The sequence below is a fragment of the Sorex fumeus genome, unplaced genomic scaffold, assembly GCF_029834395.1.
Source record: "Sorex fumeus unplaced genomic scaffold, SorFum_2.1 ptg000237l, whole genome shotgun sequence".
NCBI classification, from domain to species: Eukaryota; Metazoa; Chordata; class Mammalia; order Eulipotyphla; family Soricidae; genus Sorex; species Sorex fumeus.
This window is the reverse complement of record NW_026606294.1, coordinates 234631-258448: the sequence shown is the minus strand read 5'-3', so window position 1 is coordinate 258448 and position 23818 is coordinate 234631. Positions and strand designations below refer to the sequence as shown.

The 23818-nt window shown below is 40.0% G+C and overlaps 1 pseudogene; it reads right to left on the bottom strand.

Moving 5' to 3' along the window:
- Positions 1-201: 201 nt before the first annotated feature.
- LOC130018114 (uncharacterized) lies at positions 202-298 on the bottom strand (annotated as a pseudogene).
- Positions 299-23818: the final 23520 nt, after the last annotated feature.

Sequence of the window (23818 nt, the reverse complement as noted above, 5' to 3'; positions counted from 1 at the left end):
GATGTGTTTCTTGCAGGCATCAGAATGTTGGGTTCAGTTTTCTAATTCATCTTCCTATTCTGTGCCTCTGAATTGGCACATTTAGTCCATAGACATTGAGAGAGATTGTTGTTATGGGGATTTGTGCTATCTTTATGTAGAATTTTTGTACTTGTGGGGATTGCCTTAGCTTAAAGTAGCCGTGTTAGTTCTTCTTGCAACAAAAATATGGAGCTCTTTACAAGTTTGCATGTCGTCTCTGTGCAAGGACCATGATAATCTCTGTATCATTTCAATTTTAGTATATGTGTAACCAAACCTAGTAGGAGTTAATTTTTCTCTTCTGATTACTTTGAGTGTTGTCCTTACTTACCCTATGGCAGAGAGTGGTACCTAATCAAGGAAAGTATTTCAAAGCAGCTTGATAGATTTAGAACTTTAATGTCCCAGAAAGAAAAATATGGTTTTTACCATATTATCTTTTACCATAATCAAGGCATCAGTTTTACAAAATAATTCTTTTAGACGATGTTATATGAGTCCTGTTTAATGCACTTCCCTGAAACCTTCATTAATACCATTAAACTAGAGCCTTTTGCTGTTCTCACCGCAGTCCCGCGTACATCTCCAGGAAAAGGTGGATGGTGTTGTCTGCACTTTGACCACCTTGAATGTAAGTAGGATTTTTCTCCTGAAGGAAGAGGTGAGGAGCATATTGATGATTTCATTCCACATTATTATAAGTTCAACTTGAACGGAAGTTGAGACTCATGAGGCTCCTGTAAAGGACAGAAAAAAGGGTCTCAGTGAAGTTTAATGGCCAACACAAATTAACATCACAGATGACTCAAAGCAGCCTGTGTTCTTCTTTGTGTATAGTGAGTTTCATACCTAATGATAGTGATTCTTAGCCATGACACACGGGCAAAACAGACCTATAATTAAAAATCTAGTTCTCTGAGCAGAGTGGGGTTTCTTAGGTGATTGAACAAGTGTGCAGTAATTTATTACTAAGCACATACGTAGTTTGAATGATGTGTACTTTTTGATCTAAACTTAATTCCAAATATGTCTAAAATGACAGTCTCCTGACCCCGCACCTGGCTTTCTTCACCGGGGTCCCTTGGAGGGGGTGTGTTGAGTTTCCCTCACCGCGCCGAGCAGAGCCCTGGCACATGAAGACCTCTGCAACCAGCCATAGGTACGCTTTAGACCACTCTCCCCAAGCTTGAAGGTGCCTCATGCATGAACGAATCTGACAGAGGAACCCAGGTGTGCGCAACCGGGGGATGAGATCTCCAAGGCTGCTCAGATCAAGACTGGGCCCCCTCCAACCAGATCCCCCATCTCCTAGTACCTAAGTGTTACAACCACGAACTGCCCCTGGAGCCATGTAATCCCATCAATGGCCAAGATACAGAGACTGGATTTTGTTGATAAGACAACAACAATTATTGTCCAGTTCTCACTCTGAGAGAACCTGGTAGGCATCTGCGAGTATCTTGCCCTTGCGTTTACCAGTCATTTACACTTCTTTCAATACAGATTATATGATCATGGTTTATGCTTATTTTTACTATTGAAGTTTAATAGCTAAATACTGATTTTTTAACAGCACTAATTTATTAAAAACATTCATCCTTGGCCTATCATATTAATTGCCAGTATTTGTTGGTTTTGCTTGTTTTTTGATTACTTAAATTGGTTTTGATCCTTTTCTTTCAGGTTGAAAAATTTTGACACAAATGAGTATATGTTTTTCTTTATCTTCTACAGTTTTAAACTGAGAACAACTGTTTGTTTTGTACAAATAAGATACCTGTGCATTTACTATTTCTTCTCATTTTATTTACATTTTAACACATCTCGATTCATCTACAAATTATCCTAGTAAGTGTTCTCATATTGAAAGAAACCACCAATTTTTTCAATCATAGCACTGTAGCACTGTCCTCCCGCGGTTCATCCATTTGCTCGAGCGGGAACCAGTAACATCTTACAGCAAATTGTGACACTTGTTGTCACTGGCTTTAGCCTATCGAATAGGTCATGGGTAGCTTGCCAGGCTCTTGCTATGTGGACGAGATATTCTGGGTAGCTTGCCGGGCAGAGGAATCGGAATCAGGATTGGCCTCCTGCAAGGCAAATGCCCAACCCGCTGTGCTGTAAACGTTATCTAAAATATACTATTAATAACAAATGTTGTTTCTTTAACAGTGCAATATAAACAAATATTAGGTAATTTTCATGATTTGTTAATGAAATAGCTAAGCTCTTGAGTATAATGGGAGTATTTTTCTAACACAAGAGTCTGACGAAGGTGAAACTGTTATAACCGTCTTGTAGGATTCCATCTCCCTAGCCTGCTTCATTCTACCCCGCTCTCTATCCAATCCGGTCTTCTTCTTGGGATTCTGACCTCCTGATTGGCTAGCCTCTACCTTTCAACTGCCTACTTTATGACATCATTCTCACACCAAACCAACCACCAACTGGTAGAATCTTGGGGGTCCCATGTAGTTGCTTGTAAATAAATTTGAATCATCATGGCAAGTGACGAGTGATCAATGACCAATCACCAGTGAGCAGTCGTCTCTACTGAAGACTTGCGGTCTTAAGCCGCTTCAGTGTTCAGACGTACTCTCGTACCGTCTCCTCTTCTCGTCTACCTTTCATCGTTATTTCCTCTTCTCTGACCATGTCAGGTAAGGAATAATACTTTTCAAAGCTTTTCATTAGATTTATCATCCCTAAACTTAGCAGTCAAGGAAAAACAGCACGTAGTAATGAAAGAAAGTATTCAAGTCGAATTTGATAAGCCTCATTTTAGCTTGACTTTGACATTTGCTGTGTGATTTTAGACACTGGCTTACTTTCTCTCACATATAAAGTGTTTTTCCTCATTGATTACATTCTATTTTAGACATACTTAGGAGCTCAAATACACAAACACACATACACACACACGCATATATATATATGGGTCAATTCTCTGTGTTTCTTTTTCCTTTTAATAGTGAATTTTACATGATATTCACTGAAAACAAGTAAATCAGAGAAAGTATTTTTACAGAAACAGAAAATATAGATGCTGTGAAAAACTGTTAATGTATACTAGCATGTGTTCTCTGTAATGGTCTCTCCACTTGTATTTATACATCAGTATTTTGAATATAGTGATATTACAAAGTAATAATCATTGATCTTTGAGTTTTCTGTTTAAACCAGGTAATAAGAAAATATGGGGCATGGGGAAGGTGTGGAGTGCTGAGCGTTAGGGAGGCAAGCCCTCAAAGGTAAGCAAGTTTGGGATCACTTTCATAAAACATTGACCAATCGACACCAAGACAATATGAGGGAGAAAAAATAGGAAACAACGAAAGAAAGAAGGATAGAAAGAAAGAAAGAAAGAAAGAAAGAAAGAAAGAAAGAAAGAAAGAAAGAAAGAAAGAAAGAAGAATAGGGACTTCGATTATCAAGGAAGGGGAAAACCTTTGGACATAAAGTTGAAGAGAACCAAAGACTTAACATCAAAAAAGAAAGAATATATATGAAATATGCTGAGAATAATCCACTGAGAGCAAGTCAAAGAATTTTACTTCAATAAATGTCAGGACTAGAAAATATACTATGCCTTCAATAGGTTACCAGTAGGAAAAGCTCTTTATCAGAAAGCCATCCTTGCTGGATATTTTCCTTATTATTTCTTAGAACACAGTACTTGGTACTTGACAATTTGGAGTATAAACACGCTTCAGAAATGATGCTCCCCATAAATAGCTAATAGTGCTTATCTAGGGCGGTGGAAGACACAGAATCTTCAATGTTTTTTATTATGTTCTGGTTTTTAAGTTCATGTATGCGTTGCCTGTTAAAATAAAAAAAATGGTATATTCTAACTTGAATCAGGAGATTTGATTCATCGGTGTGGTCAGTAGATTCCAGGTTAAAGCTGCTTGTCATCTTTACAAATATTATTTCATGTGATTTTTTCTTCCTAACATGAGAGTAGTTTGATAATAGTCAACTTTTGTTTTTAGATCCTAAGAGGAAAGAGAAAAGTCAAGTCTCACATGACAAATTACACATTTTTGTCATATTTCTGAATTCTGAGTTTTCCTACATAAAGATATTTTATGGGATTTTGGTCCGCATTTATTAAACATTGAGAAGAAAGTTTTCCTGTTTGATAAAGATAATTCTAATCTAGGCATTGGAAGTAAATTTGCAGTATTTTGTCATCACTTTTTAAATGGTCTTTTCTGTTTCTTCTGTGATCAAGTTAAATCCTCTGCTATGTTTAACACATGTTGTTTGCTGGTTAATATTCAAAGGTACTGATGAGTATAATTTTTTGTAATTTCGAAGTTTCTTTCTGTATTTTACTCATTTAAAACATTTCTTGTCTGGGAGAAGGGAGGGAGGAGAGCGAGGATCCCCAGCGACCCCAAACCCCAGCGCGCGTCCAGATCCGGAGCAGCGCACCCGGCAGCACACCGGCCCCTCCCATCCAGGTGGGTTGGAGGACCCGAGCGGAGCCCCGCCCCTGAACCCAGACGCGCGGCCAGCGGAGCGAGCCCAGCCGGAGAAGGGAGGGAGGAGAGCGAGGATCCCCAGCGACCCCAAGCCCCAGCGCGCGTCCAGATCCGGAGCAGCGCGTCCGGCAGCACACCGGCCCCTCCCATCCAGGTATATCACTCACTTCAATCAACTTGGACCTGCATCCTTTCATCCTTTTCATCAACTTGTTACCTAATACCAAACAAAATTTCTCACCTCTTCTACTACAATTCAACAAAATCCCACTCGCCTACTCCATTTCCAACAAAAGTTCAGTTCGAAAACAGCTATACAAGTTCAGTAGTAAATAGTAACACCTCCAAAAGTTTCACTCAATGTCAGTTATAAAACAAAGAATAACGCCTGATTGAGAAGAATGTCAGACTCAGAAAGGTAAAGAGGCGCATCTAGCAGCAACAAAGCTGGACGGCTCCTGGCAGCCTCTCCTCACTCAACTAGAACAGTAGCAGCGAGTGTGACGGACCAAACCACACTGGTCACAATGGTAAAGCAACGCAAAAGCCCACCAAACGTTCTTATTCACGAGGCTAGCCCAGACGACACCAACAGTACTATAGCGATAGACAACCTCTCTGACAAGGAATTCAGAATGGAGCTACTCAGGATGCTTAGGGAACTAAAAGAAACAATGGAAACCAATGCCAATAAAAGACAAGAGGATTTGAAGGCAGAAATGAGGAAATTGCAATCGGAAATGTCGGACCTGAAAAACCTGGTAACCGAATTGAAAACCTCAGTGGAAGGCCTCAGCAGCAGAGTAACAGCGGCTGAGAACAGAATCAGTGAGCTCGAAGATCAAGTTCAGAGTCTTGTCAGAAAAGAGCAGAAAATGGAAAAGAGACTCACAGTTCGAGAACAGATGGCAAGAGAAGATCGTGATGAAGCCAAGAGGGGTAACATAAGAATTATTGGAGTCCCAGAGGGACGGGAAGAAAACCTTGATGAAGAAGAAACTGTCAAAGAAATCATTGCTACAGCGTTTCCAGAGCTGAAGAAAACTTCTGACCACATCCAGGAGGCCCGAAGGGTACCGGCTAGAAGAAATCCGAATAAGAATACCCCAAGACACATCCTGATCAAAATGACCAAAACTTTAGACAGAGACAAAATTCTGAAAGCAGCAAGATCGAAGAAAGAAATCTCTTACAAAGGAGCATCCTTAAAACTCACTGTTGATTTTTCTGATGAAACCCTCAGGGCCCGAAAACAGTGGTGGGACATAGTGAAAAAACTCAATGAAATAAATGCCTCCCCAAAAATACTTTACCCAGCGAGACTCTCATTCATAATAGAAGGAACAACACACAGTTTCACGGACAAACAACAGCTCAGGAACTTCATAGACTCAAATCCATGGTTACAAGTATAACTAAATGGGCTACTTTAAGGCAAGACAGACCTCTCAAATACACCAAATTTCAACAGAACAATGGGACAAAATCCCATAACAATAATCTCTCTCAATGTCAATGGGCTAAACGCACCAATTAAAAGACATAGAGTGGCAGGATGGATTAGAAAATTGAACCCAACATTCTGCTGCCTGCAAGAAACACATCTCAATAGTCAAAGCAAACACAGACTCAGAGTCAAAGGCTGGAAAACAATCCTACAGGCAAACAGCTCCCAGAAAAAAGCTGGGGTAGATATCCTAATATCAGACCACATCGATTTCAGAGTGAAGAAGGTCATAAGAGACAGTGAAGGCCATTTCCTATTGACCAAAGGATCTGTACAACAGGAAGAACTTACAATAATAAATGTATATGCACCTAATGAGAGACCAGCAAAGTACTTAAAACAATTACTCATAGATTTGGAAAAAGACATCGATAGCAACACAATACTAGTGGGAGACCTCAACACCGCTTTGTCACCTCTTGATAGATCAACCAGACTCAAGCTTAGCAAGGACATACTTCATCTGAGGGAAACAATGGAAGAAAGGGGCTTAGTAGATATATACAGGACACTTCATCCACAAAAAGCTCAATACACATTCTTCTCAAGCGTACATGGAACGTTCTCCAATGTAGACCACATGCTGAGCCACAAAACATGCCTCCATAAAATTAAGAAGATAGAGATTATATCAACAATCTTCTCAGACCATAATGCGCTGAAATTAGAAGTAAATCACGCACAAAAACAGAAAAGTAAATTAAACACATGGAAATTAAACAGTGCGCTATTAAACAACGAGTGGCTTAGACAGGAAATTAAAGAGGAAATCAAAAGAGTCCTAGAAACGAATGAAAATGAGGACACGAGTTACCAAAACCTATGGAACACAGCAAAAGCAGTCTTAAGAGGAAAGTTTATAGCTTTACAAGCATTCCTCAGGAAGGAGGAGCGAGCCCACATAAATAAACTAACCTCACAGCTTAAGAACTTGGAGAAGGACCAACAAAAGGAGCACAACCCGAACAGGAGGAAGGAAATAATAAAACTCAGAGCAGAGATTAACGAGATGGAAACCCAGAAAACAATCCAAAAGATCAATGAAACCAAGAGCTGGTTCTTTGAGAAAATTAACAAAATCGATAAGCCCCTAGCAAAACTCACAAAGAAAGGGAGAGAGAAAACCCTAATAAACCGAATCAGAAATGAAAAGGGGGTCATTACAACAGAAACTACAGAAATTCAAAGGATCCTCAGGGAGTACTTTGAAAAGCTTTATGCCACAGAACATCAAAACCTCGAGGAAATGGATAAATTCCTAGACTCCTACAGACTCCCAAGGCTGAACCAAGAAGACCTGGAATACCTGAACAGACCTATCACCATCAAGGAAATTGAAATGGTAATAAAAAGTCTCCCAAAGCACAAAAGCCCTGGCCCGGATGGATTCACCAGTGAATTCTTCCAAATTTTTAAAGAAGACTTACTCCCAATCCTCTTTAAGATTTTCCATGAAATTAAAATATCAAACACACTCCCGAACAGTTTCTATGAAGCAAATATCACACTGATACCAAAAGCAGACAGAGATAACACAAAGAAAGAGAACTACAGGCCGATATCCCTGATGAACACAGATGCAAAGATCCTCAACAAACTACTAGCAAATAGAATCCAACTACTCATCAAAAAGATCATACACCATGACCAAGTAGGATTCATCCCAGGGATGCAAGGATGGTTCAACATTCGGAAATCAATCAACATAATCCATCATATCAACAAAAGAAAATATAAAAAGCATATGATCATATCAATAGATGCAGAGAAAGCATTTGACAAGATCCAGCACCCCTTTATGATGAAAACCCTAGCCAAAATGGTCATAGAGGGGACTTTCCTCAACATAGTTAAAGCCATCTACCACAAGCCTACAGTAAGCATCATCCTCAATGGGGAAAAACTGAGAGCCTTCCCTCTAAGATCAGGGACGAGACAAGGATGCCCACTCTCTCCACTGCTGTTCAATATAGTACTGGAAGTACTTGCAATAGCAATTAGGCAAGAAAAAGACATTAAGGGCATTCAGGTAGGAAAGGAAGAATTAAAGCTCTCACTATTCGCAGATGATATGATACTATACCTAGAGAACCCAATATCCTCCCCCCAAAAACTCCTAGAAACAATAGACTTGTATAGTAAAGTTGCAGGTTATAAAATCAATACCCAAAAGTCCATGGCTTTCCTATATGCAAACAGTGAGAGAGAGAGGAAAGCTACATGAAAAAATCAATCCCGTTCACAATTGTGCCCCAGAAAATCAAGTACCTAGGAATCAGCCTAACTAAGGTAGTAAAGGACCTGTACAAAGAAAACTACAAAACGCTTCTTCAGGAAATAAAAGAGGACCTGAGGAAATGGAAAGACATCCCCTGCTCATGGGTCGGAAGACTGAACATTGTCAAAATGGCAATACTACCGAAAGCACTTTACAAATTCAATGCAATCCCTATAAGGATACCCATGAAGTTCTTCAAAGAAATGGAGAAAACACTCCTGAAATTTATATGGAACAATAAACCCCCACGACTAGCTAAAGCAATCCTGGGGAAAAAGAAAATGGGAGGAATCAACCTCCCGAACTTCAAACTTAACTACAAAGCGGTAATAATCAAAACAGCATGGTACTGGAACAAAGGCAGAACTGCAGACCAATGGAACAGAGTTGAATACACTGACATCACCCCCCAATCATATGATCATCTAATCTTTGATAAAGGTGCAAGAAATGTGAAGTGGAGTAAGGAAAGCCACTTTAACAAATTGTGCTGGCATCACTGGACGGCTACATGCAAAAAAATGGGCTCAGAACTCTGCCTAACACCATGTACAAAGGTAAGATCAAAATGGATTAAAGACCTCAACATCAGACCAGAAACCATAAGATACATTGAAGACAAAGTTGGCAAAACCCTCCATGACATTGAGGCTAATGGTATGTTCAAAGATGACACGCCACTGGCTGAGCAAGTGAAAACAGAGATAGATAAATGGGACTATCTTAAACTAAGAAGCTTCTGTACCTCCAAAGAAACAGTGACCAAAATACAAAGACAGCCTACAGAATGGGAAAGAATATTCGCCGAATACACATCTGACAAGGAATTGATATCAAGGATATACAAAATACTGGTTGAACTCCACAAGAAGAAAACACCCAACCCCATCCAAAAATGGGGCAATGAAATGAACAGAAACTTTCTCAAAGAAGAAATCTGAATGGCAAAAAAGCACATGAGAAAATGCTCTACATCATTAATCATCAGGGAGATGCAGATCAAAACCACAATGAGATACCATCTCACACCTCAGAGACTGGCTCACATTCAAAAGAACAAAAGCAACCGTTGCTGGCGCGGATGTGGCGAGAAAGGGATACTCCTTCACTGTTGGTGGGAATGTCCACTGGTTCAGCCCTTCTGGAAAACAGTATGGACGTTCCTCAAAAAATTAGAAATTGAGCTCCCATTTGACCCAGCGATACCACTCCTGGGAATATATCCCAGAGAGGCAAAAACGTGTAGCCGAAGTGACATCTGCACTTGTTTGTTCATTGCAGCACTCTTTACAGTAGCCAGAAACTGGAAGAGACCAGAGTGCCCAAGAACAGATGACTGGTTAAAGAAACTTTGGTACATCTACACAATGGAGTACTATGTGGCTCTTAGAAAAGATGAAGTCATGAACTTTACATACAAGTGGTACAATATGGAAAGTATCATGCTAAGCGAAATGAGTCAGAAAGAGAGGGATAGACATAGAAAGATAGCATTTATCTGGGGGATATAAAATAATAAAATATGAGATTAATACCCGAGAATAGCTGAGAGCAACACCAGGAGAATTACTCCATAACTTAGAGGCCAGCTGGGTATTCTAGGGGAAAGGACAATTCATATAGAAAGGGGAACACCAAGTGGAGGGTGTTTGGAGGATCCTCCCAGGAGCGGAGATGCAGGTTGAAAGTAGACTGAACTGAACATGTTCGCCATTCAATGCCTCTTTGGCTGATCACAGCGCCCAGGAGGAGAGAGAGAACAGGGGGGAATGCCCTGCCAAAGTGGCAGGGGGGGATGGGGGGATGGGAGGATGGGGGGATGGGAGGATGGGGGGGAGGGATATTATCCTGGTGGTGGAAAATGGGCACTGGTGGAGGGATGGGTATTTGATCGTGGTATGACCGACATCCAAGCACAAAAATTTGTAAATCTACAACTGTACCTCATGTCGTTTCACTAATAAAAAAGAAAAAAAAAATTCTTGTCTATGAAATACAATCACGTTTATTCCTATTTTCTTTTTGTTATGTAGTTACTGATAAATCCTTTCTCTTTAATGGACTGGTAAAGTGTCACTCAAAAATCACCTTCTATTCCATTGTTTGGCTAGCAGTTTTTACTAAAATAAAATAGAGTCTTCATATTGTATATGTGGAACAATTTAGTAATAACCTTATTGTCCTTTTTTATTTGGTTTTGTTTGGGATGCCATCCACTGTTATTCAAGGCTTACTCTTGGGTCTGTTCTCCATAACATACTGTACTATGCTGCTTGCTACAGAGACCAGATTTCATTAATATCTACATAATTCTTTTTCAGTTCTGTGATACATATTTTTCATGATGTTTTCTTTACACTTCCTCCTATGTAAATCACATGAAATAGAAAAATTATATTCGTGTATGCATTATTATTCTTAGAGTTATGAATAACTACATTGTTGATAAACAACTTAAGACACAGAATTTAAATAAAATTTTCCTTCCAAAAATATTTCTTGGGAAAAACTCAAGTAGTGATTTTTGAAGTGGATCAAAAATCAGGGTAACCTTCAATGCATCAACAAGATTAAGTTGTATGTGAACCATAAGTAACAGGTACTCACCTGATCTTGGGGAAGTTCCCATAATATCTCCAGCCCAAAGTAAACTGGCGCTGACGCCAACTCCAACTCAGGAACAAAAAGTTAAGAATTTTGATCAGATGAAAACTGGACTTTCAAAACCTCTGGAGACCTACCAGATCCCAGTAGACCTAGATCATGCAAAGATCCGCAGGTAATGAACACCACTGACACCATCACTCTGAAGCAGGTGCGAGAAAATTCAAGTGGCACTAAACGGACCTCCCATGCAAAATGGAAGAACAAAAAGGAGGCTTCTGAACCTCTTGAGGGATAAACCAAGGCCAAAATCCAGCCAAAAGTCTGAGAATGCTTGCTAAGGGGAGCAGGGATTGTTTGTAATGCTGCAGTCAGTGAGAGGTGTCCTGTGACCACAGCCAAAACTAACAGCAAATCTCACAAAGCTGCCTCCAGCAGGATCAGCAAGACAAAGAGCCATGGGCAGGAGAAGATAAAAAACACCAGAGAAAACTCTAAGAAAGCTAATGAGTGTAAGCAGCTAGGGAACAAGTTCAAGGCAGAAGAAAAGTTCACCATTGGCAAGATGAAATGCAAGGAAACTCAACTTGAGCTTTGCCAAGAGGCAGTTAAAAAACCCCGCTGCTACCTAGGCATACACATGCTGGATTCTGTCCAATTGTTTCATGCTCTGGGGAAGAGTGATCCAAAACTTGGAATCTCTTCCTCCCAGGTCCTGAGTAGCCCAAAGATGTCAAGCCATCCTCAGCTGTCAAGCCATGGCTAGGTTCTACACGGGATGGAAAAGGCCTTGAGAAAACTCAGGTCAAAGCACAGAAACCAAGTAGCAGTGCTGAAAAACGCTCATCCCCATCCCAGTCTGAGCTGCCACCTCCTGGGAAGGTGAAATTGGTACCTTTGCCGTTTCTTACCATGGAGAATCCACAAGCTGGACCTGTTCCTCGGAGACGAAAATCTGAAGCCACACATCTTCCTGCTGCAGCTTACCCTGCCAAGCTTGGCTGTACCAATGCAGCTCAGCCAAATGCTGCCAATTTTTCCCCGTCAACCACTGCATTTTTGCCTGGTCCTTCCAATCCTGCTAAGTCCATTTCAACCAACCTATCTCGACCAGATTTGCAGAACCCTAGTAGCCGGCCTATTCATCAGCCTGCAGCTTCTAGACCTGCTCCCTACAAGGCAGCAGCTGGCACTTCTCTACAGCGGGAGCCTCTTTCTGTCTCTGTGAACAAGCGGCATTCACCACCCAAACGTCAGAGTCACTTTCTCCTCCAAGACTTCCGTTTCCAACCGATTCCATGGAGAAAGCCCAATGTTCCCGAGCCAGACATGTCAAAGCCCATCACCAAAGAGCATAGACCAGAGCGTGAGGCTATGAAAAGGAAGGCTCAGCATGAGCGTGAGAACACTGCCAAACTCACCTCTTTGGGGGAAAGTGTAGTACTTTATTGAGAGGGAAAAGAGATGGAAATCTCTCTCTATTATGGCTACGTAATGGGAGTAGCTGGAATGGTAGGTTCCATTTGAGGTACCAGATTGTTTTCCTAGGAAAACACTGACATGCCATACACCTTTTATTTATTTTATTATTTTTTTTCAAATTAAAGAGATGCATCGAACTCGGGTCGGCCATGTTGGCTGTGTGCAAGGCAAATGCCCTACCGCTGTGCTATCACTCCAGAGATGCATCATAGTTAATTGATTGTTAATAAATGTTCTGAATTTTGAGTTGCTGTCAACTGTGGTTGATTTTGGGAGTGGCTGGGTGTTGAAGGAGGAGATGGGAAAGAATGGGAAGTTAGAGAGAGGAAAAAGGGGGAATAGACAAGACTCTAAGAAATACAAACATGGTCCAGGGTTATAAAGCCCTTAAGAGGAGAAATTGCATGGGCCTGATGAAGAGTGGGGTAGGGTCAGAGGAAGAGTAAGCTGACAGTGCATTTGTTCTGCAAACCAGAAGGACACAGTTCAATTCTTGCAATCTTTTATGGTCCCCAGAGACCCACGAGATGTGAAACTTGAACACAGAGCCAAGAGTAAGACTACAGCACAGTCAAGTATGCCCATCACTGGTGTCCTCGAAAAAAATGGGAGAAATGGCACGGTTTGCGGTTTTCAGTTAAAATAATAAATTTGCAATAGGCTGAGGAAGGCAGATGAGTCTAAGATGATGAGAAGAAAAGTAAAAATTCTTCCATGGAGGCTGTGTTTACACCTCATGGCCTCCTTTGGAAAGGAAGCAAATTTGAGACACATCACTAAAAGTTTTTCTGTGGTCTATCCATAAATGATGGTTGGGGAATGCGAACACATACACTGTGGAATAAACCTACCAGATGAGTGATCAAAGCCCTCAGAGTCATTCAAGGATGACTCTTAACAAGGAAAAAGCCAAGAGAACAGTTGACGCATGAAGCCTGAAGATCAGCTCCTGGTAGATGCTAAGATAAGACACCATGTCCTCGAGCCCTCTTTTCAGCACCCCTAGCTGCACAATTTCAATTATTCCCAACAATATTCAGAGTTGCTATCGTGGTGACACTTTATCGTGGTGAGTTTCAACAATGTGGTACATTGCCTATGTAAGTCTTTGGATTTGTAAACTCCCCAAGTTAGCCAAGCCAGCTTTCAGGAAATTTCTGGTGGCGGGAGCTCAAATTATATTAGCTTGAGGGGCTGGTCTTTGGTCTTCCATGGTCCCTGTTGCCTGTAGCTTTCTCTAAACATCGCTTTTAACTGCAGTTCACACAAGAACCAACTTTATAAATGGCATTGTGGCTGCATTGCAGTAGGTACCATACTAAGACATGCGTTCTAGGTCACCACTCCCAAAGCAGTTAGTACGAATTTACCTTGAGTCTGGAAGTTTGTGGTGGAAAGAGATGGTCCTAGGAGAGTTAATGGGGTGATGGATGGTTGGAAAGGAAACCGGGAAGGGTAGGGAAGTGGAAATCTGGTGATCATCATGGGATAGTTGGTGGATGTTTTTCAAATACATTAAAATATTTTTTGAAAATGAGATTCAAGACAAACATACGAAAATAAGATAGGTTCCAATGTACAGTTTACATATAAGACCCAGAAAGCTTAAAGGGCTGGCATTCCTTCTGGAGCTTTCAATCATATCGTTTACTAAATATGTTATTTTCACATCAATTACCTGTGGAGAGGAATAGTGAGAAAGAGAATGCCACCGGAATAGCAAACTGGATGACCACCTTCATTAAAAGCCAGGTGGAAGGTGTTCACATGGATCCCAAGTGCAAATATATGTTAACAGGAACATATATTTAACTAACTCTGCTTGGTACCAGTAATAACTTTGTTGAAAATGGGGGGAAATGAAAGCAGTTTCTGACTGACATGAGACTAACCAGTTAATAGATTTTCTCAGGAAAGGGTAGTTGACTGGCTGGGAACAGAAAAACATGAAAAGTGTTTTGCTACCTTTAATGTATGGCTGGAGGTAATTGATCCCAGAAATCTCTTAAAACTAACAAGCTTCAACTCTCTTGAAGGAATTTTGTATTCTTTTTTTTCCCCTTTATTTTATATTATTTTTTTTAAAGTTGTAGATTTACAATTTTTTGTGCTTTGGTTTCAATTATACAATGATCAGATACCCATCCCTCCACCAGTGTCCATTTTCCACCACCATGGATAAAATCCCTCCCACCCCCATCCCCCCATCCCCCCTGTCTCTGTGGCAGGGCAATCCCCTGTGTTCTCTCTCTCCTTTTGGGTGTTGTGGTCTGCAAGAGAGGCATTGAGTGGCAAACATGTTCAGTCCATAGTCTACTTTCGACATCCATCTCCCCTCCTGGGAGGATCCTCCAAACATCCTTTATTTGGTGCTCCCTTCTCTATCTGAGCTGCCCTTTCCTCTAGGATACCCGGCTGGCCTCTAAGTTATGGAGTAATCCTCTTGGTGCTGATCTCAGCTATTCTTGGGTATTAATCTCATACTTTGTTACTTTATATCCCCCAGATGAATGCAATCTATGTCTATCCCTCTCTTTCTGACTCATTTCGCTTAGCATGATACTTTCCATATTGTACCACTTATATGTAAATTTCATGACTTCATCTTTTCTAAGAGCTACATAGTACTCCATTGTGTAGATGGACCATATTTTCTTTAACCAGTCATCTGTTCTTGGGCATTCAGGTTTCTTCCAGTTTCTGGCTATTGTAAAGAGTGCTGCAATGAACAAACAAGTGCAGATGTCACTTCGACTATACATTTTTGCCTCTCTGGGATATATTCCCAGGAGTGGTATTGCTGGGTCAAAAGGGAGCTCAATTTCTAATTTTATGAGAATCGTCCATACTGTTTTCCAGAAGGGCTGAACCAGTGGACATTCCCACCAACAGTGAAGGAGTGTCCCTTTCTTGCCACATCCACGCCAGCATCGGTTGCTTTTGTTGTTTTGAATGTGGGCCAGTCTCTGAGGTGTGAGATGGTATCTCATTGTGGTTTTGATCTGCATCTCCCTGATGATTAATCATGTAGAGCATTTTCTAATGTGCTTTTTTGCCATTCGGATTTCTTCTTTGAGAAAGTTTCTGTTCATTTCATTGCCCCATTTTTTGATGGGGTTGGATGCTTTCTTCTTGTGGAGTTTAACCAGTATTTTGTATATCCTGGATATCAACCCCTTGTCAGATGTGTATTCGGTGAATATCCTTTCCCATTCTGTAGACTGTCTTTGTATTTTGGTCACTGTTTCTTTGGAGGTGCAGAAGCTTCTTAGTTTAAGATAGTCCCATTCATCTATCTCTGTTTTCACTTGCTCTGCCAGTGGCGTGGGATCATTGAAGATACCATTAGCTTCAATGTCATGGAGGGTTTTGCCAACTTTGTCTTCAATGTACCTTATGGTTTCTGGTCTGATGTTGAGGTCTTTAATCCATTTTGATCTTACTTTTGTACACGGTGTTTGGCAGAGTTCTGAGCCCATTTTTTTGCATGTAGTCGTCCAGTGATGCCAGCACAATTTGATAAAGAGGCTATTCAATCGATGGTTTTGTCTTACAGATGACACTGTTGTCCCAAAATTTCTAACGGGATCGAACCACCGTCTCCTTTGTGCAAAATTCTACTTCACAGAGCAGGGAGAAAGGGCTACAAAGTTCAAAAAGAGAACTCCCAGAATGACCACCAACTGGGAACTCTTTGGTACTATTGCGGCAACATGGGAAGATGCCACTGTTGACAACATTGACAAGGAATACGATCGACTGGTTCAGCACCTCCATGAATGTGCGAGGAATGCCAAGAGAGAGATAGCCACAAAAAATCGCCTATCTTCGAAAACTCTTGAGCTAATTTGCCAGCGTAGTTTGGCGCATGCCTCAGGCAACCACAAGCTAACATCCAAGCTCGCAAAGCAGTGCAGAGATGCGAACAAGGAAGACCTCAAAGAGAGAAGAGCAGAAGTACTATTAGATGCTGCAGAAGCTGGGAAAAGTATTCATAACGCCCGCCTGCCTTTGTCAACTATAAGACGAAGATGATTGCCCTCCGATGTCCTGATGGATCCATCACATCCTCCAGAATGGCAATGGAGAAGATTATCCATGACTTCTTCTCAAATCTCTTCGATAGCAATGTCCACTTGCTGACATACCAAATTCCACAGGATGGATATGTCCTTTCCAATGTTCTCCCTTCGGAAATCCGACACGCCATTTCGTCGGTAAATAAACAAACAGCACCTGCCCCAGACAAGGTCAGACCTGAACACCTGAAGAACCTGCAGTCAGTACTCATCAATACACTGACTCGGCTCTTCACTGGCTACCTGTCTGATTGCAAGTTTCCGTCCCAATGGAAAACCAGCAGGACCGTACTACTGTTCAAAAAGGAAGACATCCATGACATTGGCAACTATCTCCCGATCTGCCTATTGTTTGTCATCTACAAGTTGTTCACTGGAGTCATCCTAAATAGGATTGGCAGAACACTAGATGAAGGACAACCATGCGAGCAAGCAGGGTTCTGCAAAGGATTCAGCACCATCGACCATATCCACACAATAACCAAACTCATTGAGGTTTCTCGGGAGTTCAAGATACCTTCTGTTTAAAGTTCATTGATTTAAAGAAGGCCTTTGATACTGTTGAGACGGAAGCGGTCATTGAAGCCCTAGCCAATCAGTGCATTCAAGCCCAATACATCAGGATCGTCCGTGAGCTGTATTGCGGATTCACTACCAGGATCTCACCATTCTACAAAGAAGTGATCTTTGACGTCAAGAGAGGGGTGCGGCAGGGTGATAAGATTTCACCGAAAATCTTCAGTGCCACCCTCGAGAACATCATGCGAGGACTGAATGGGAAGGAATGGGAGTGAAGATAGATGGTCAGCAACTACACCACCTCCGCTTTGCTGATGACATTGTTTTAATAACACCAAACATCAGCCAAGCAGCACAAATATTGGCCGACATTCACCGTTGTATTCACTTAGGAAAAAATTTTGGGAGAAAAGTCTGAAATGATGGGAAAAGAGACAATAAGTGCAAAAGGAAGGGCTTGACATTTGGGTTCCTCTGAAAACAAAGCATGAAACAACAAGATCTGGTGGGAACATGATTTACTGGGAATGGGATCTGAGGAGGAAAAGAGTGATATCAGGGATGTGAACAAGGGAAATCCAAGTTAAGGAAAACTTAGCTAGCTGACTACCCCATGGGCAACATAGTTCCAAGACTACCAGAAATTACCAAGGAATTTACTTTAATTTACTCTCTTTTATATGGTCAATTACAACATGTATTCTGTGCCTTGGGCTGGAGCGATAGCACAGCGGGTAGGGCGTTCGCCTTACAAGTGGCCAACATGGCCGACCCGAGTTCGATTCCTCCGCCCCTCTCGGAGAGCCCGGCAAGCTACCGAGAGTATTGGATATGCCAGACACAGTAACAACAAAGTCTCCAATGGAGACGTTACTGGGCCCGCTCGAGCAAATCGACGATCAACGGGAGGGCCTTTACCTTTACCTTTACCTATTCTGTGCCTTATTCAAACAGAATTTGGAGTATTCATTTTTTTCTCAATATTCTGTTCATTTGTATAAGCATCTTAAACAACTGCTGGATAACAGATTTATTTGATCAGAGTTATTTATTACTTTAATGTTTAGTTGAGATTACTGAAAACTAGGTCTAAAGTGAAGTTTGTCTTGATTGGTACAAAGAGAGAAGGGAGGTCTAGGGATGAAATTAGAGATTATAGTGTACTACATTCAGTTCCTAATAAAACAAATAAAGGACAGTTTCCCAAATAGACTATTGAAAAAGATATTCATCTCTATTTAACCTCTAAATTCAGAATTTTCTATATTTAATTAAAAATGAAAGAATGTTCCTATATTTGGTCTTTTAAAGACATTCCAGGTTGGTTACAGAAACAAACACTGCCTATGAAATCATAACATCTTAATCATAAAAACCTGATTACTACTTAAATGTCCAAGAATGTCAGTTCTAAGAATTATTTCCCTAGATCTCACTAGTGTACATGATAGTCATATGAATACATCTGTGTGGATACATCGCTGGTATCTAATTAGAGAATAGATATATAGAGATTAGATCACATAGCTGAGTGTGCTCTCAACTTTTCTAGTCACTCCCCTGCCCCCCACATACCCAAAGACTTGTAGGAATCCTTATTTATCCATGACTTTTCCTCCTCCCCTTTCCCAGAATCTTTTAAAATTTCTTTTCCAGTACTAATGTAATGCACTTTAGAAAATCTTGAGTTAATCTTAATTCTTGTCATTTAGCTTTTATATAGAGAACCAAGAAAATCTTATTAAAAGTGTATTTTTGTATTCTTTGAAAATGGTAATAAGAACTTTATCATTGAGTCCCTGTATATACATTATGTAAAGAATTTTCTGAGAAATTCCCTGTATAATTCAATACTTGAAGAAATAAATGACTTCTCTGAATGAGAATGAACTGGGACATTTCAAAGTACCAATCAGTGAATCAAAGATGAATCATAGCATCCTATAACTAAAAATGATCTTGATGTACTCTAGTCAACACCATTACATTTTTTTCTTATACCACCTGATAGCACTTTTAATTTTTTAAATTATTATCCATTTATTTTTATTAGTGAAACACCATGAGGTACAGTTGTAGACTTACATACCTTAGTGCTTGGGTTTCAGTTATACAAGTATCAGGTACCCATCCCTCCACCAGTTCCCATTCTCCACTACCAATGAACCCAGTGAGCCTCCCACCCCCCATCTCCCCCACTCCGCCCCACCTCAGGGCATTCCCTTTTGCTTTTTCTTTGCTTTTGTGTGCTGTGGTTTGCAATGGAGGTCAATACCATTAAATTTTCAAAGAAGAAAATAGGCCCCTAGATGTTCAAGACACTGCTATTCTCCTGGGCTTCTTCCCAGTATGTACCCTGCTCCAAGCCAGGCTTTGGAAATATTCTGGGAAGGAAAACTGGATGTTCCTTTCCTCACACTGACCTGAAAGACTCTTGCTGATTCTCAACTATTTCATTTGTTGCCTGATATCACCTCCTGTCCTTTATTTAAAAAAAAATGATTTGTTTCTGGAATATAAAGAAAAAAACTGAATGGAGTAATAAAACAAAAGCAAAGTCAAACCTTTACACTCTAACATCAGAATTGTCCTTACAAGAGGGGAAGTAAAGGATTGAAATGGGTAGGGGAATGTTGTTAGTTGGTTGTGGACAGTAGCTGGATATTTAACAGTGCATGGAGTATGAATACACAGTGGCTGAGATGAGGAAGTCTGTACTTGAAGCGAATACAGTTTGTTAACTAGTCATCATAAATACATGATTGCCATTCAATGCCTCTTTTCATATGTATTTAGATAATTCTTCCCCTCCTCTGTTTGCTTAGGATCAGGACTTTGCCTCTCCCCTCCCTGTTCTTTCAGGAAGACAGAGAGAATTCTTCAGGCAGGAAGAGCATGAAATTTACATAGGAGTGGTACTACATGGACAGTATCATGTTAAGCGAAATGAGTCAGAAAGAGAGGGACAGACAGAGCAAGATTGCATTCACCGGGAGAACATAAAATAAAAAAACAGGAGACTAACTCCCAAGAGTGGACAGGATTAGTGTAAGGAATTTGTCGTCATATCTTGGAGACCAACCACACATGCTAGCAGAAAAGGCAGCTGAAATAGAGAATGGAGCACCAAATAAAGGGTGTTGGGAGGATCCTCCCAGGATGGGAGAGGATGCTGAACATAGACTATAGACCAAACATGTTTGTCACTCAATGCCTCTTTTCCAAACCGCAACACCTAAAAGGAGAGAGAGAACAAAGGCGAATGCTCTGCCACAGAGTCAGGGTGGGATGAGGGGATGGGGCTGGGAGGGATACTGGGATCCCTGGTGGTGGGAAATGGGCACTGGTGGAGGGATCGGAATTAGATCATTGTATAATTGAAACCAAAGCACAAAAATTTGTAAGTCTACAACTGTACCTCATGGTGTCTCACTAATAAAAAATTGAAAATTAAAAATAAAAAATTGGAACATAAAGTAAAAATAAAACAAGAGAAAGATCTCACAATAGCAAAGAGGACTATAGTACTCAAAACGTTGAGAAACAGGCACTATGGCAAGTATTTTTAAATACGCATTCAGGAGAGAATATAGAATTGTTCGTGAACAAATCTACTCTATGGATTCATCTTATCCTTGAAATGGAAAAGGACAATGTGTTACAGTTACCAAATTACAAAAAAGATATATATCATCTATTTTTTGCTATGTTTCTATGCTTTACCAAATATTATTCTAATTTTTAAATTGACTTTAATGATTAAAACAGTATTTGCCTGCATTAAACTTTTTAATTAAATGTTTTATTAGAAGTGATTTTTAATTATTAAAAAAGTTTTATTAACATGTCATTTTCTAAAAGAAACATATAGACCAAAGAGCTAGTGCAGCATGCAGATGGTGTTTACCTTGTATGCAGCTAACCTGAGTTCAATCCCCAGAACCCTGTGCCTGCCAGGGGTGATCTCTGTATAGAGTCAGAAGTGAGCCCAGAGCACATCTGGGTGTGCTCCACTCCCCACATAAAAGGAAGAATAGAAAAGAAAACCATATAACTGATTCTTGAGTAACATAGAGCTTAAGGGTGCTAACTCCTCTATAATGTTCGAAAACCCCCAAATTTAATAGATAATCTGCTATTGACCAAGAAGATGGATTTCTAATAGTACTTAATTCCATTGTCTGCAAGTAGTGCTATATGTGGCCTGTCCATCTGTAAATTTTGATACATTTTAAAACTTTAATCTATTTTATAATAGACTTTATAATACATATGTATTTTATGGTAGTAAGTGATAATTTATATTTCTATTTTGGTGGGGTATTTGGGCCATAGTATGTGGTGCTTGGGACTTCCGACTCTGTGCCCAAGAGTCATTCCTGGTGGTGCCAGCCATAAATGTGGGTTGACTGTGTGCATGGTAAGTGCTTTAACCCCTATACTAAGTCTGGGGTCCAATCAAATCAATTATCTGCATATATTTTATACATACATGGCATACTTTTTCTTAGATTTTTTGATATTTCTAGGATATATTGATCATCTTTAATTATTTCACATGCATACCAATGTCCAAAAATTCTTAAAATATAATTATTGAAAAATATCATATAGAAGTCCAAATTTGTATTGTTCATGGGATAACTATATTAAGAAGAAAATAGAACCACAATAAACATACAAGTAAAATGGAGGTACATTTCTTTGGAGTCTTTCAATTATGCATTTATATTAGTCTATATACATGTATGATTTTTAAATAAACAATTACTGTTACTATAAATTGTTTATTGAGATATTATAATTGTAATGTTTTCAAGCTAAGATGACATTGATGTGGACATTTATATCTATTTGTCTACTTTACTAATTGTTTCCTTAATATCAATTCTTAAAAGCTAACTTACTTATGACTGGATATGTAGCTCAGGACAAAAGAACTTGTCTTGCAGGTATGAAATTTTGGTTTCAATTTTTCGCAGTATAGAAGCAAAAGCAAAATCATTAACTGTGTTTGGAAATATGCCTCAGTGGTAAAATATTTGCCTCACATTTCAGAGGTTATGGGCTTGATCCTTGAATTTTCATATACACACACAAAAGCTAATTTACAACAAAGTCCCACACTGGAGACCTAACTGGGCCTGTCAAGAAAATTGATGAACAACGTGAGGACAGTGACAGTGATATTGACTTAATGAACATTAAACTGCTTTAAGCTATATATTGCCTAACTATTATACAGATTTAATTCTCAATAAAATAACTAGAAACGATCTATTTTCTAGCATCTTTGCTAGGGAAAGATAGCAACTGATATTTCAATATTTGTAATTTGGGGGACATTTTAATTTATCATTTTAATTTGTGCTCTGTCTAACAGTGAACTTGAAAATTGCTCTTGTGTGGTACTACATGGAAAATATTATGCTATGGGAAATGAGTCAGAAACAGAGGGACAGACATAGAAAGATTGCATTCATCTGGGTAATATAAAGTAACAAAATAAGACACTAACACACAAGCACAACTGTCATAAATACCAGGTTGTTCACTCCATGTCTTAGAGGCCAGCTGTACTCTCTAGGGGTAAAGGCAGTGCAGATAGAGAATGGAGCACCCAATAAAGGGTGCTGCGAAGATCTGCCGAGGATGGGAGATGCCTGCTGAAAGTAGTCTATGGACCGAACAGGATTGCCACCCAATGTCCCATTTGTAGACCATAGCACCCAAAAGGAGAGAGAGAACAAAAGGTAGTGCCCTACCAAAGAGGCAGGGTAGGATGGGGGATGGGGAGTAGGAGGGTTACTTGGATTGGTGGGAGTGGAGATTGGCCACTGGTGGTGGGATGGGTACTCAATCACTGTATAACTGAAACCCAAGTGCAACAACTTGTAAGTCTAAACTACACCTCATGGTGTTTCATAATAAAACAAAACAAAACAAAACAAATTTCAAAAAAGAAGAAAATTGCTCTTGTGTTTACTAGTCATTTACACTTCTTTCAATAGACATTATATGATCATGGTTTATGTTTATTTTTTCTATCAAGTTTAATAGCGAAATACTGATTTATTTCACAACACTAATTTTTTAAAACCATTCATCCTTGGCCTATCATATTAATTGCCAGTATTTGTTGGTGTTGCTGGATTTAGATCACTTAGTTTGCTTTTTGTCTTTTTCTTTCAGATTGTAAAATTTTGGACAAATGAGCATATGTTTTTCTTTATCTTCTACAGTTTTAAAATGAGAAAAATTGTTAGTATTGTACAAATAAAATACCTGTGCATTTACTATCTCTTTTCATTTTATTTACTTTAACACATCTAGATTCATCTACAATTTATCCTAGTATGTGTTGTAATATTGAAAGAAACCGGCCATCTTTGAAGCGTTCGGAATAAGGAACACATGGAGGGTGCGGGATCCCGGAGGAAAAGAAAAAAGAAAAAACAGGTTCCAAAAAGAGCCGAGAGCACCGGCAAGTTCCAGATGGAGTAGGCGCCGCATCCCGCCTCCCCCAGATGGAACCCCGGTGACCAGAAGCCTCTACAAACACAGCTCGAGTATGCGGGAACGAGGACTTTTTCTCAAAACCGCGCGGCCGCTTACGCGGCCGCGCGACATCTATGTGCAAAGTGATCAATGAGAAGTAAACCACCCAATCTTTCTCCCTGAAAATCAGAGTTAAGTTTGGAGCATGGCCACAGCCCCAGAAACACAAGGACTTAATGCAGAAACCAGCAGCTTAGAGCAGAAAAGTGAACGGACAATGAGTTAACCCAGACCATCATTTCTGCCCAGAGGGGAAAGGGTGTTGTCCCATTCGCCC